Source organism: Micrasema longulum, unplaced genomic scaffold (genome assembly GCF_059751315.1).
Source record: "Micrasema longulum isolate JH-2025_06_02 unplaced genomic scaffold, ASM5975131v1 h1tg000220l, whole genome shotgun sequence".
Classification (NCBI taxonomy): domain Eukaryota; kingdom Metazoa; phylum Arthropoda; class Insecta; order Trichoptera; family Brachycentridae; genus Micrasema; species Micrasema longulum.
The window spans coordinates 27,595-42,712 of NW_028277425.1; the positions used below are offsets into that span (position 1 = coordinate 27,595).

At 34.4% G+C, this 15,118-nt stretch overlaps 1 long non-coding RNA gene across 1 annotated transcript; it reads left to right on the forward strand.

Annotated features, from left to right (window-relative positions):
• The first annotated feature begins 4,609 nt into the window (after nt 1–4,609).
• On the forward strand, nt 4,610–9,209 carry LOC148283579 (uncharacterized). Its single transcript, XR_015825561.1, has 2 exons — nt 4,610–4,905; nt 8,897–9,209. It is a non-coding gene; the product is annotated as an uncharacterized LOC148283579 (long non-coding RNA).
• The last annotated feature ends 5,909 nt before the right edge of the window (nt 9,210–15,118 follow it).

The window sequence follows — 15,118 nt, forward strand, 5'->3', positions numbered from 1 at the left end:
TAATTCAGCCAGTTTCATAATCCATGGACTGGTACCTGAAGCGTAAGACTGATCATCTTACCATCAAGTAACAAAAATGATCAAGATACGCTGCGATTGGTGTACCAATGCAGTGTCCTATGCACCATTAGATGCGAAAAGGGAATGATGATGATGATGAATAATCATAATATACGTATATTTAATTTATAAGTTATTTAACACATATTTCTTAACCGTCTGTTCGAATTTGGTTTCTTTCTCTTTAAAAATGTTTTTTCCCATATAGTATTTTATTACTGCTTAATATAAAATTAAATATTTTGATTTTGTCTATTTTCTTAACGGGAGTCTGATTTTTACCTTTTCTCTGGTATTGTGATCATGCTTTTTTTTTTTTATTAAGACAATCCATCCTAAGAAGGATGAGATCATGCTTATGTTGGCTTCGATCGTTTGTTTCCTAAATTCTGTGTTTCTTATTTAATCAATAATATTATAAACAAATATCATCGTATTGTAAAGCATTATATATTTGTATGTTAGTACAAACGTTATTTTTATGATTTGAGTTCCGAAAAAAAATTCAATTCCACTAAATCGAAGAATATCCATCTCTTTCCCCCGAAAACTCGGCAACCTAGAGTATGCTGATGATGCAGTTATATTTGACGATTCAGTCAGGGGCCTTGATCCCCTGACTGTCAAAGTCACCGAAAGGGTCGAGAGTTTTAAATACCTAGGAGTATATGTTGCGGAAAATGGCAGCTTTCAAAAAGAACTGGGAGTGCGGCTAGGAATAGCAGGCGCCACGAGATCGGATATTTACTCAGAAAAAAACAAATGCCGCCTTTATAACGTCTGCATAACACCTATTCTTCTCTACGAATCGTGGCACCTCACTGGGGCCCAAAGAAGCAAAATTCTGAGTTTTGGGAATAGGGGTCTCAGAAGAGTCTTGGGTGTGCGGTGGTTTGACTTTGTGAGGAATGAAGTAATAAGAGAACGGAAGCAGCAAACTCCAGTGGCAACTATCATCAAGCGGAGGCGATACGGTTGGCTTGGCCATGTGCTGCGGATGCCTTCTGAGGGCCTTAACCACGCTTGCCTACTTTACAAGGCATCAAATTTTCGACGTCCTGGACGTCCACTGCTGACGGTTTGTCGGCAGTTCGTGTCAGAACTACGGGACGCAAACCTGACTTGGGAGGATGCATAGAAACTGGCAGCTGACAGAGATACTTGGAGGATCATTGTGGACACCATACGCTCCAACTAGGGAGCGGACATGGAATAATAATAATAAAGTTCTGAAACGTATCCGAGAAAAATATATATATAAAACAAGCCATATTAGGTACAAAGGCAAAACTAGCAATATGGAAAAAAAAGGAGACGTTTATTTATTTGACACTTTATAAACATGTACAATATATATACATATAAGGGCGGGCATATTGCCTTAAGGCAATTTCTTCCTACCTACCCAAACTGTTCAGTTTGAGAAAATTATAAATACATGGACATATTGAATCTTACAATTTTATACAACAATTAAAAGCAAAGATTAACAAACAAAAATCTATATGAAAAAAAATGAATACTATACTATGAAGAGAGGAGAGAGGATGTGGAGAGAAGATGGACGTTCCATCCGTTTAATTCCAAAAGTGTGTTTTTCTCTAGAATTTGCCACTAAAACAGTAATCTTTTGGCCGTAAAATCGATCTGTTTAGCACCAAGTAAATAAACAGCCTTATTTTCTCTCGATTAAGTAGTTTTAAAGCCTTGGGTAACATTAAAAATAACAAACTGCCTTAAAGGGTCCGGCTAACCTTTATGTGGGAGAATTAACGCCCTAGTCAGGTTAACTATCCTCAAAGGACCCGCTCACTTCATAACTTAACGACCGCAATTAAAATTGTAACACAAACAAGACTGTCCTAATCCTAAAAGATATTTATTTACTTTTTTACAACTTTATTTTGTTAATTTATTATTAACCTTTGTTGATCTTAAAATGTTTGACTGTTATGATGAAAATGAACACACAGGTTGTTTGCACTAGCAACACCTAGATATTTTTTTATATTATTTTTATATACCTTCCAAATATATGTCAAATTTTATATGTCTATGATCAGATCAAATCATCGTCATTGGAGACGTGCCAGTTGTAAATACGATTCACAAGTTGGATTGTACATTTAGTTATATCTAAGACCTCTTGACAGGCTATAGTAAAAAATGTTGGTTTATTTCCAATGTTGAGCACCTGTAAGTTGTTGGTCAGAGTAAATTCAGACAAGGACTCACATCGGCGATTAGTGTCTGTACTGCCCCATGTAGTGTGGTGAGAGTTTCTGTCACAGCTAAGCAGCAACCATGCACTTTGGTTCTGGTAGTACTCTATCAGGGTTGCCAATTGGTGCCCTGGTTCCTTGCGCAACGAATGCTTTTTTGATGTTGCTCCTGGGGAGATGCCTCCCCCGAGCGTACCCGTTTTTCTAGTATCGGAGGAGCCTCTCGGCTCTGACCATAGATATTGCTCTTTTGAATGAAGTTTGTGACCGGTATCCTGTATAAAACAGAAGCCCGCTCAGCATTCATGCTTTTTGAGGTAAGGGCTTTGTAGCGCCGCCTTGCAGCTCTAGTGAGGTAGCGCCCATTTGGCCTCTTACCCTTACTGGACTCATGATTGTTCTGATCCTGTGACTATATCCCCAGTGAACATTAAATTGAAATTGAAAAAACATCTCCTTTCACTTCCTTAATCTCTCCTCCTTTCCTTTTTCCTCTTTCATTTTTTTTCTTTTTTCCCATTGAGGAATAGTTTTGATTTAAGGTAATTCATAAACAAATACGTTTATTTCTATTTTTATATATCTTTAGCCTTTTAATCTTTTTTTCTTTGAATATGTTCCGTAACTTGAATTATAAAAATAAAACTTTTATTTAATTGGTTGGTTGGAAAAAATTGCTATTTGTCAATAAGCCCGGCAATGTACAAATAACATTATGTACAAAAAGTTAAATAAATAAATAAAAAAACATTAAGTAAGGAGAACTATTAGAAGCTTTTACAGTAATACGAGAAGGACAATTACTGTCACTTCGTATCAATTCATCGTTGATTTTGTTTACGTTTGTATCCATAAAATTCCCACGAGTATGTACATTTTAAAAGGTCCTCCAATTGGTTAGGCTAATAAGTACCCGAGGTCACCCGGTATCAGGTACCCTCCATTCTTGACTGCACTACCCTGCAGCTATGCATCTCTAGGCACAGGTCGGATAACACCATATATTGGTTTTTTTTGGAATTGAGGTGAACTCCTCTGGACAGCGGTAAGGAGTCGGGGATTGGATCGAAGAGAGGATTGTTAGTTGGATAACGGGATGAGGATATAGGTATACCAATCAGTCTGGTTAGGAAAGGCTAATATCTTCTCTTGTCCGGTATCAACCTTTATGTCTCACTGCCTCGTGCCATAGACACGCCACAGTGGGGTCGGCTATCCGCAACCCGCCAACCCGCCCGGTTTCATGAAAAGAATGCGTCCCACATGATCAGTGCCCACCAGCATTGTATAGTGATACCATTGACGGGGAGCATCGCTCTGGCGGTGGCCGGTTCATTGTTGCTTTAAGACTTATTTTTCCGTACCTTGAATGACAATTTACTTAACTAAAAAAAATAATAATGTAAATATAATCATTTACACTAACGTACTTCTTATTCAAAAGGACGTGTTGTTTTGAATTAATTAAATTTGATTTGTTTTTCTTTTTTCTTAACGGGGTGTCTCGTACTCAAGACAAGTTACATTTTTCTTTTTTAGAATAGAGATTACAAAAAAAATCAGTAGAGTCAAAAACAGAAGTGTTCAAAAACATAAGATATATTTTTTGTATATTGGCCGGCTTATTTCGGAATGGCAATTACTTTCAACCAATCAATAATATGAAAGCAACAAAAAACATATTATATCTAAAATGCGTACACAAAAAATTCACACATAATATCTGAACCTCAGAGGCAGACGGATGCATATTCAGAATTCGATGAAATGACATTTTGACTTTCGTATCCAGTTTATGATCATGTCCTTTGATTTTGAAGAAATGTAAGTCTTATAATGAAACAACCGATGTATTAAAATACTGAAAACACAAATAAATGCTTTAAATTATTAGAAATTAGAGAAAGTAGATTCATTAGGTTCTTGTTGAACATTTGACGTTTGACTCTGAGGTACAGATATATTGCCAATGAATTAGAGAAAGTAAAAATCCAATCCATTTTACTTCAACTCACCTACATTATTCATGTTTATATGTTTTTTTGATCACTTGAGGGGTTTATTTACACGTTATAGTAATATAACAAATATGTATTTGATATTTTTCTTTTACGTAATGAGAAACATTAATGTAAATATGTGTATTTAATTATTTAAAAAACGTATTTAGTAGTAATACTGTATACTTGTAATAATTGCTATCTAAATAAAAAAATATTTTTGTAAAAATCAATAGTTATTTTGGTTGTTAACCAGGACATGTTTCTCAATAAAATCTCTTACTCAACAGCCATACAAATCTATTCTTAATTTGAAATAAATTAAACAATTATTATTTTATGTAAGCTGTCATCGAACAAATAAAAATTATGTCGTATGATTGCTTTAAGCATTTGGAAAATCGGAAAGATAATATCGATACTCCTGAGAAATGGGTACCGTGGAAAACCACGATAGTGATGATGTTCGTCGTGATATTAATATCATACTTGCTTTTTAAATACATATCAAACCGAAATGACCGAATCGAAAGATATCAAAACAGCCAAAGAAGAAGTCAAAGAAGAGTAGACAATAATCCGACCCACACAAGGACGCGAAGAAGTAAAATTTAAGAAGTGAGGTGAAGAAGTTGGATTTTATTATTATAATTTTTTGCACAGAAAGCTAAGACATTGTTTAATACCGAAACAATAACCGTTATTGGCATTGAAATATAAAAACACATAGACATGCCCCGAGCCTTCAAAAATTATGACACTTAACTCATGGCCAAGTGCTCAGTCATGTTTATCGACCACCAGCCAGACGTGACGTTTAGAATCAAAAAGAAAATTCCTGTTTGTGTCATAAAAGCGTGTCGAAACCTTTCGGATGAACATTGTAAAAAGAATTGTGTAATTTTTCATTGGTAAATATTTGTTCATGAGTCATTGCTAAAAATTATAAAAATTCAAGTAAAAATATTATTTTTTGTAAACATCAAACTACGCCTGGTAGAGCAGTTGCGAAGCTCTTCTTGTTTACTAGGGTAGTTCGATATCTAATTTTTTGGAAATTCAAAATGGCCCTATGCGGAAAATATGTTCTATAGCCTACAAATTAAGGGGAAAATAAACAAAAAATATATTTTAACGATAGCATTTTCCGCGAGACTGTAGAAGTTTAGGTATTTTAATATTTTCGTGGTGGTTGAAAAATATTTTTTTGGGGTAAGTAATATTTTTTTTACTTTTTCGTATTTATTGCAAAGATAAAACATGAACACAATTGATTAAATCTTTTTAAAATAATATGTATTGAGCAGTTTCAGAATTTCAGAAAAAAAAAAAACATCATAATTCCGGTTGACGGTGTTAAACATTGGCTTTAATCTTTTTATTTTTTGCCTTTTTTCATTAGAGCTGTTTCTTTTTTTCGTTTCTGTAGACAGAAACTGATGCTTCCGTAACAATTTTTACAATTCGTGTGGCTTGACTGTGACAGGAAAACCCCTTGGTGGAAGGTAGTATGGCCTCCTGAATAATCTATGTGTCTCCAATTGCTTCTGAAATCATCTTATTGTTCATTCTTAAATTGTTCATTCATTCAAAGCTCAGCCAGATTATCTTTTTCAGTCAAATCCACATAACCTGTTGCACAAATATCACATTCTGGCAATTAGAATATTCGGATACTTTTTGCAAATGTAGTCCGTTTTATTTTGCAGGCTCTTGTAACTCGTCTGAAAACTATTTTTTCTTACGTGTCTTCACTTGTCAGGTAGAACTGATAAAAGAACATTCTCAGAATACGAAGTTTTTTTTTTAAGCTGGGTCATAAAAAATCAATTTAATGAAAGTCTTTAATGTCATTTAAATCTTGGATGGATTATTGTGAGACACGGTTATATTTGCGGCTCACAATAAATTGTGAGACGATTGTGAGACGCGGTCATATTTGCGGTTGTAGGCCACCTCGAGTGCAAAGATTTTCTAGGGGTTCTCTTCGACAGACATTAATTACAAAGTCCAAAGTTGATAGTTTTATAGTGTCCATTAAGTATAGCTAATCAGACCTTAAGCCTGTCTTTTTACTGACTTCAGGTAACTTGCATTTGATTGAGGTGAATAAAACTATAGGCAGCTTCTCGCATCCAACATTTTTTTATTTCTCCCGTGAATATTCTGAGCCTAATTATGGTTCCATCCAATCTTGCAAATAATATGACAATGTGGAACATTATTGGCATGTGACTGGCACAAAAATAACTGTTCCATCGAATTCAATCGCAATCAGCTTTGTGAGATTAATATCAGACCTTATCTTGTGATTTCCAATTTTTCTAACTCTTCCGACATTTACAAATATTTTTCAGTATACTCGGGCTAAAGTTTTTTTTACCAGACTTATGAGTTTTTTGTTTTAATTTTTCTTCCGTTTTTTCTAAATATTATGGTTTTGTCTTTAAGTTGGTAAAAATATAAATAAATCAGCTCAGAATTTGCTACAACTGGCTGAGATGGTAAAGTGGGTCTTGTTTTTGTTGTCTCACACCGAATTAAAATTTAATTAATGACGTTCGATACGTTGCTTAATGATACAAAATCAACATCTTGAAGTGAAGCTGACACGATAGCTACCTCAAAAACCCCATTCTGATCTAATGTTCTGCAAGTGTGAGGTCTGTGAAAATTTAGTATGGGGTTTAAACAATATCCGACTGTATTGGAAAGTCCAAAGTCTTGTTCACACGCTGGTTCCGTTTGCTCGTATTTTTTTTCTTATCATTCACATTTTTTACATTTAACATAATCAAAATTATTGTTTTAGGAGTAAACAATTTATTTGGTGTGTGCATGAGTGTCATACACTAATATACAAAGAAATAGAAAATATTTCTGTACAAACTGTTAGTTTCCCAATAAAATAAATAAATAAAATTATTTGTACTTAATTTTTGGGAATGGGGAATGTTTTTTTTACATCTTCTAACATAGAATTAATAATAGTCCAGAAGGAGCGTGGAAACATATTTGAATACAGCGGACTGTATTAAAAAATCCCCCCACTTTCACCGCGCGTATTCGTGAAGTCGCCGCGTAATGTTACCAGATGGGAAACATATAATCATAACACAAATGTAAGGTAAAAAAAGCAATTTGTCAATTTTTCTTAAATTTTATTGTGCACGCGGAACATTTATTGACACAACAGGGAAGATAAGTAAAGGGTCATTCAAAAAGAGTAATTGAATTAATGAACTTTGAACTGAAAATGTAAAACTAATTTTATTTTACATATAACGGATACTTTTATATCATGTTAAATAATACTTGATGTTTTAAAGATAATGTCGGTCGAATTTCCACCACGATGTTGTTTAATCCAAGATCCAATTTTCATTAGTTCTCTCATTAGATGAGCAAAGTAGGGTAAAAAAATTAACTACCTTGCCAACACTGACGAAATGACCATTTTGTTTTCTTCACCAATCTGATAGATGGAAAAATAATTCAATTTTTAAGTAATGCATTTGCTATTTGCACATGCTCTTGCTAATTACACATGAAATATGATCCCGTCCTGTTTCTTAAAGATCCCAGCAGTATTTATACACCTTTAAACAACACAACACGGCATAGTTGAATTCAAATCGGGAGTTGAGTACTGAGCGACGTCTACAAAGAGACTAATGAGTCGAAACGTAAAACTACTTTTTAAAGAGTAGTTTAGTCGCCCTCTGTTTGATACGCGTAAGGAGTTTCTAGATTATTCTTAATTATATGTCTTCTTATTTCTTAACAGTTTATTTACACGGTGCAGAAACGTTTACCTTATGTTATATATTGGTTTAAATGCCAAAATACGTACCAGATTACATTTTTACAGGTAGAAAGCATATTTGGTGGCATATCACAACCAGGCTTGAAAATTATCAAATCATATATTTTCTTAATATCGCTATAGTGCAAAACTAGTGAAAGCTCATGGAATCACACAATTTACACAATATAATAATAATCGATTTATCGGGAACAAAAGTCGCGCATGCTATTCTGACAGCCGCTCGCTTAGTTTGATACAGTTTTACAAACTTATTTGAGAGGATGCAGGGAAAGGGTTGATTATCAATGCCATTGTAATATATTATTTAATTAATGATTATAATTTATGCATATTTATATTGCAGAAGAACATTAATTTAGTATCCAAAATCATTTTACCAAAACATAGCTTTTTTTTAAAAAAAAACTAAAATTCAACCCCCTCTCGGTAAACCTTACCTTTAAAAAATATTTTTTATTTTTCTAATATGTTTATGCGTAGGCTAATTCAAGATTTAACATATTAAAAAAATATTTTAAAAACGAATAATGATTGTTGACGTTAAAATATAAACTTTTTTACTAATCAAAAATGAGTGTGCTCCAATTTTTGGTAGCATATGTATAATCGTTGAATAGCCCCGGTGTAAATAAACAAACATAGTAACTATGGGTATGTTTTCGTGTCACTTCTTTAAAACATGTTTGACTTTGTACCTCTGTCTGTATTAATATGTCAATAGGTATTGGTTTTGATTTGACACTTTAAAAACATTTTTTATTTATATTTTACATATTATATTTCAGATGGACCTGGACCTCTGGTTTTGCTAGGATGTCCCTTGTTATATCAGGGCCATTGTTGAATGCTCGGTTTATTTGTACAAGTTATGTAGGTTTATTAAATAATATATGTTTTTATTTTTATTATTTAACACATTTAAATGCATTATACAATTCATAAATATATAAGGGCGGCATATTGTCTTAAAGCAATTTCTTCCTTTTTTATAATATATTTGTTGTTATATTTAAATCAAATATAATTTTTTAACTGTTCATTTGCTAGATGGTTGTGCTAAAAAAATTCAAATAAATCTTTAAACAAAAAATAAATAAATTATTGTTTGTGTATAAGGAATTAGTGATCATCGTTCGGATTCCCAACAAAGGTAGGCAAATAAAATGTTTATTTGCAATTAATGTTTTATTGTTACTACATGCATGTTTATGGGAAAATAAATAAAATAATTGTTATTCATTATAAATCACCCCATTGTTAATGTCTTCCTATAAAAAAAATCTATGAAGGGCGCCAAGCGCCTAGGTCGTTCTCAGTGAGCGACGAAATTAGCTGATTAACATAGCTTATTCCTCTATACAAAAAAAAGGACACAATATTTTACATCGTAAATCCAGTCAGGTTTTTTAGTACTAAAACAAGCTTGCAGATTACAAATATTATTTGAAGATTCTCTATTTGGAAACTAGTATTTCGATCATTTTTTACTAGAACGTAAGATTAATTTTTATTTTTTATTAATAAATTTCACAGAAAGTACATGTTTTTAGAAATTCTATACATATCTACATACTTTTATACATCTTATAAATATTATCATTGTAATTCTCCAAAAAAAGAGACTAACTCTAGTGCTTGGAGAGTGACTTAAACTGTTGTTTATTGTTTATTATAAGAGTTTGTATAATTTTAAATATACGAGGATATGAGGAAAAAAAAACATAGGATATATAAAGAAAAAAACATAAAACAACAATACATTCATACTAATTAAAATTTAATGTAGTTTTTACCCGTGTTCAAAATATAGCTTTAGATTTACTTTTAATCTATTTATTAATATATTATTTTTAATAGTTTTTAGTTCATTGGCGAGATTATTATATTTTTTTACGCCTTTGAAGACAAAGCTATTTTAACCATGACTTGTGTGGAATTTACGAGTTTTAATATTATGTTGGTAACTGGGTGATTTGATCTGATTCATCTCAATTTATTTTTTTTCTTTATAAATTTGCATATTTTTTATTTTCTTATTCTTATTAATTCATTTTTATTTTTTGCTACTTATGCGTAAAATACATGTCTGTTCTTTATATTTATGTGTGTTTAAAATTTTAAAGCCTGCAAAGCATTTAAATGAATTAATAAATAAATAATTTACTCAGGACTTTTCTTCGATAGGATACCGTTCACATTTAATGTATCATACAGGACATGTGGCGATCGAAGTGGCTGTTTTTGGCATTATTCATTTTGAAAGGAATCGATCAGTGCTCAGTTTTGAAATTTAAATCGTAATGGATATATCTGCTGAATGTCATTGTGGTACTTTTATAAATCTTTTTACAAGTTTTGTAGTGCAGTATTAAATAAAGCTACGTTTATCGCGTGGTTAATTATAATTGTTGCAAGTCATTTAAAGTTATATTACTTATATATTTTGTACTTATATGACAAAACAAATTGATGAACATTTTTTGTAGATTTCCTTTAAAGTAAATCACGGCTCGCCACAGATATGGTAAGAAGAGGTTCTGGATACGTTATCATTGATAACTTTTTCATCTTGGGTCATCGGTCATTCAGGTGAGAATATGGGACCACTAAATTAGATTTTAGGTAAGGATATTAATCCACACCCATCCCAACCTCCGCACAGTACCTTAATGTCTTCAGCTAGCTCAGTGTTACGAGTAAGGGCCGTTTGGTCCCAGTTTGTTAGGTGAGCTCCTAACGACAATAACTTTACAAAGATATCAAGTTAATTTTGAAAGGTTCCAATAGATCACCAGACACTTCTCTCAGCGAATGAAAAAGCCGATTACAAGTCAGTCTTAAAGTCAGTCAGTTACTGTGTCGTGTGGATTTGTATGACCGCCGAACGGTGGCAGTGTGAAATAAGCCATACAGTCAAACATTTTTTATTGTGTGGGTATGATGTAATGGCTGTAATGGTTGCATGTCTTCCGATCTGGGTTTCCGGCTTAAACTCCTGATGAGATAACAATAATCGAATGTGAATTTTCCCAGGTCTGAATTCTGTGCAGCAATTTAAAAAAGAAAAAAAAAATATTTGCGTTCTCATGATTTAGCCAAATATTTTATTTTGGAGTTATTTTCAACGAGTTGTAAATATCTCGCTATTAGGAAATGGGAACCAAATTGTGGTAGAGTTGGGTGCGAGCTTTGGACCTCTGATCTGTGACCCCGCAACACTAGCCACCGGACCACAACCCAGTTCAATTAGGTCTCTTGGAATATGATAAACGAAGTTTAATGATAACTATGGTCAGTCTTTCACTTAAGAAGTCAGCTTAGAGACTTTTGAAAGAATAGTGATACGATACAAATATTATCGTTTTGTAGTATCGTTTGTTTTAATATTAGATATGTTTTTATAAAATAGTTGTTGACGGTGAAAACTAAGGGGTTTAATTAAATCGAATAAAATATTTTGGAAATATAAAAAGTTCGTCACGCGCAATATTGGTTTGAAGAAATATATATTCTATTAGCTCAAATTTAAAAAAAACATGAGTTCATTCAGTGTAACTATTGTTTTAATTTTTTTTTATTGATAAAGAGAAATACTAGAGTTCTTATTATTTACTCAAATATTTAAATTTTTTGACCATTTTCCTAAAAGTCGTAAATAACTTGTGCTGGAAAAATGGAAACCGAGTTGTGGTAGAGTGGGATTTGAACCTGAAACCTTTGGTCCGTGAGTCCACAATGCTACCACGGGACCACAACCCGGTTCTCGCATGATGTTATTGTCAGGGCTGAACCTGGAACCTCATACATGGTCGCCGAACGCTTTAACCACTGGCGCCGCCCCGCGGCGATAACAATATTTATATATTTATTCAAACGGTTCAAAGAACAGAAAAGCAAGGTCGAGTTAAAGGGGTGTAAAGCAATACTTCGTTATCTGTAATTCGCAGTCTTGAAGGCGAAATCCGCTAAGAGCGAAGAGTAATCGTTGTACAGATCAGAATAAATAATCTCTTAGTTAAATCTAATACAAATACGAAATACGTAGACGCAGTAGCATAGCGTAGTCAGAAATTCGGGGGTAAACTTTCATCGCTTTCTCGGCGCGTGGCTCAAATTCTGAAGGCGGGCTTAGAGCGGATCGATCGTCCCTCCCGACCCCCCATGCTCTCCGCCTATGTGACCCACAACTGATATAATGCGGCAACGGACTCACTAGAGGCGAGACCCACTTTCCATCTCTTTCGCAGACCTCCCGCTCTGCTCTAGCGGCCCACGTGTCCGCTGACTACTGTCATATTGACAACTGAAGCAGTTTGATGGGACATTTCGATCACAGACCCTTGTGCGACCGGAAAGAAATCGCGCGCTTATCAAATTTTACTAAACATTTTGCGTGGTGTTTATTTAAAAAAAAATCAATTTCAATTTTAATATAATCGCGTTTTAATTTGAGCATTAAATGTGTTTCTGTAATTATTTTGTTGATCTGTTTGCTTAAGTCCGGCTGATTCAAGGGTCTAAGGGTGTCGCAATAAACTTTGGGATGGTTACGCAACATTTTCGCGGGCTCCCAAGTTCTGCGCCGGACTTGTGCGCACCACACCGCGGCATTCGTGGTCGCGTTGTCTTTTTAGCTGGTCTTTGTGTTGCGCTCTTCATCCCTTCGAGAGGGCGAAAGTTTACGAACCGCGAATCGTGAATAAACAATTTAAGGGTGCACTCTATAAACCTAGTCTAATGTGTTGTCATTTCGAGTTGACACTGTCACAGTGATCTTAACGAGGAATCAACCCGCGCGTTATTCAAATCTCGCTAAATTAAAACAGATTTTAACGTATGTGAGCTATGTGAATTTTGAAAAAACATTAAACAAAAAACATTGATTTTTGATTGAGTTATCAAAACCATTGTTTTATTATTTTATTTTAAAAAAACTTCGCAGATAACCCATTAGTTAAAAAAATTATATTTTTATCTATTTTCTTTAAAGTTTTAACGAAAATAGTTTTTTTTTGGATATATCAAATTGAACTAATTTACTAAATAAAAAATGATTTGTTTATTTAAATAGGCTTAAAATATAAAACGTATTGCAAGCAGTAACCGCGGGGAGGTGAATGACAAAATAAACAAATCGTGTACGAGGCGGTTTGTCCTTGCATTGTCATTTGGGAAGGTTTCGTTTTGCCCTTTCTTGATTTTAGAAGAAAGATCTTTTATTAAGTTTTTAATTTAATTAACTTATTAAAATATTTTTTTATAGAACTTTTATTAATGCCTTAAAATTGGTAAATATTTTTTATTTTTACGAATATTGACACCATATAAATAATAAAAAAAACAACAATTAAAGCGTTTAAACCACAAAAGAAAAATTGTGGATGAATCACAAATTGTTCACATAAAATCTTATTTAGTTATTCATCAAATCTATTAAGTTTCTGTAGACATTATTTTATAGGAGTTTTTTTAAATGTTAACTTTATAAAGGAGTTTTGGAGTCTGTGACATTAAATATAAATTAATAATGTTCCTCATCTAGAAGTTTCGGCTAGAACTTTTCGAAAAAATCGGGCAGTGATATTGCGATGGATTGATCAAAATAATTAAGTGATAATGAAAACAATAAAAACTGAAATGTATGTGTCAAAAATGACATCAAAAACAGTTTTATTTGGACGTTTTGACGAGCGTTGAGTGTACAAAAATAAATAAAAACGATTAGGAAGCAGCAATGTGAATGGAAATAAAGAAAAATAATATAAATCGAAATCGCGAAATGAAAGTGTTAAAAAAATAGTTCTCAAAGAATGTCATTTGTCGCTGTGTGAGTCGGGTCGGCGGCGTCCACATGGGCGTCGTGCGGCGGCACGCCGAGCGGGCAAGCTGAGGCGGTCGCGCAAGTGGGCGCGCAGCGAGGGGGCGGGCCAGGCGCGCGCGCGAGGGCCCCGGCGCGCCCCCAGCTGGAGCTACGAGATGCTCCCGGACAGCGGAGACGCCCCCGCGGCGGACGAAGACGACCCGTACCGCGGCGGCAGCACGGACAGCTACAGGGGCTACCCCGGCCGGCCGAGAGCTGACCGAGACGCGCAAAGGTCCGAGGCGTTTGGAGCCACTTCGGGCTCGTTTAGAAGCGTGTCAGAGCCGTACCGAAGCTCCGATGGCTACCGCGACTCGGACACATTTCAGGCCGAGTCTGACACGTACCGCGACAGTTCTGAGGCGTTCAGAGTCAACTCCGACGCTTATCAGAGCAACTCAGACGCTCTTGCTGCAGACTCGTCATTTTCTTTGGAGCGTCAAGCTGAAACTGAATTTAACGGGCACGATTTCGGGGTTCCTGAGTTTGTTGGGACTGATTTTGAAGCAGGGGACTGTGATAACTTGGTGAACGAGGAAGCACCGCGGCCGAGAATATCTGGAGCGAGAGTAAACTTCCCTCCTGAGACGCATACCCCCCGTCGAGCCAGCAAGACGACGCTCATGTTCAGGAACCGAATGCGGCCTCGTTCTATGAGCGCCTGGAGCGATATCAGTCGGTCGAGTTTCAAACTGGAAGAAAGGTCTGATATAATGAATTCTACTACTTACTGTAGCGAGCTTTTAGGTGAACAGAAAAACGTTTCAAGATAATACATATTTTATTTTTTAACTTTAAGTATTGACGAAAAGTTTTGCTAGGTAAAAATTTATCCAAACCTGTTGCGCACTGAAACAAAGAACAAAATCATTCTATCATCACTAAATTGCCGTCATTAACAACTGCCATTTTTTGGTTTCTTTTGTTCATATGTTTTTTTACATAAGTTTAAGAGCATGGTTATTAGTGTCGTATTATATCTTTCCCATTCAGTCAATGTAGTATTTTATCAATAATTTATTTGTTACTATTTTCTTTAAACTGCGTTAACGGAGGTCAAATAATACATTCTCAAATACTTGTACATATGTGACCGAGGTGAAACAAATACGACTTTTGGGTACAGTGGCGTTGGAATTACTTTCAA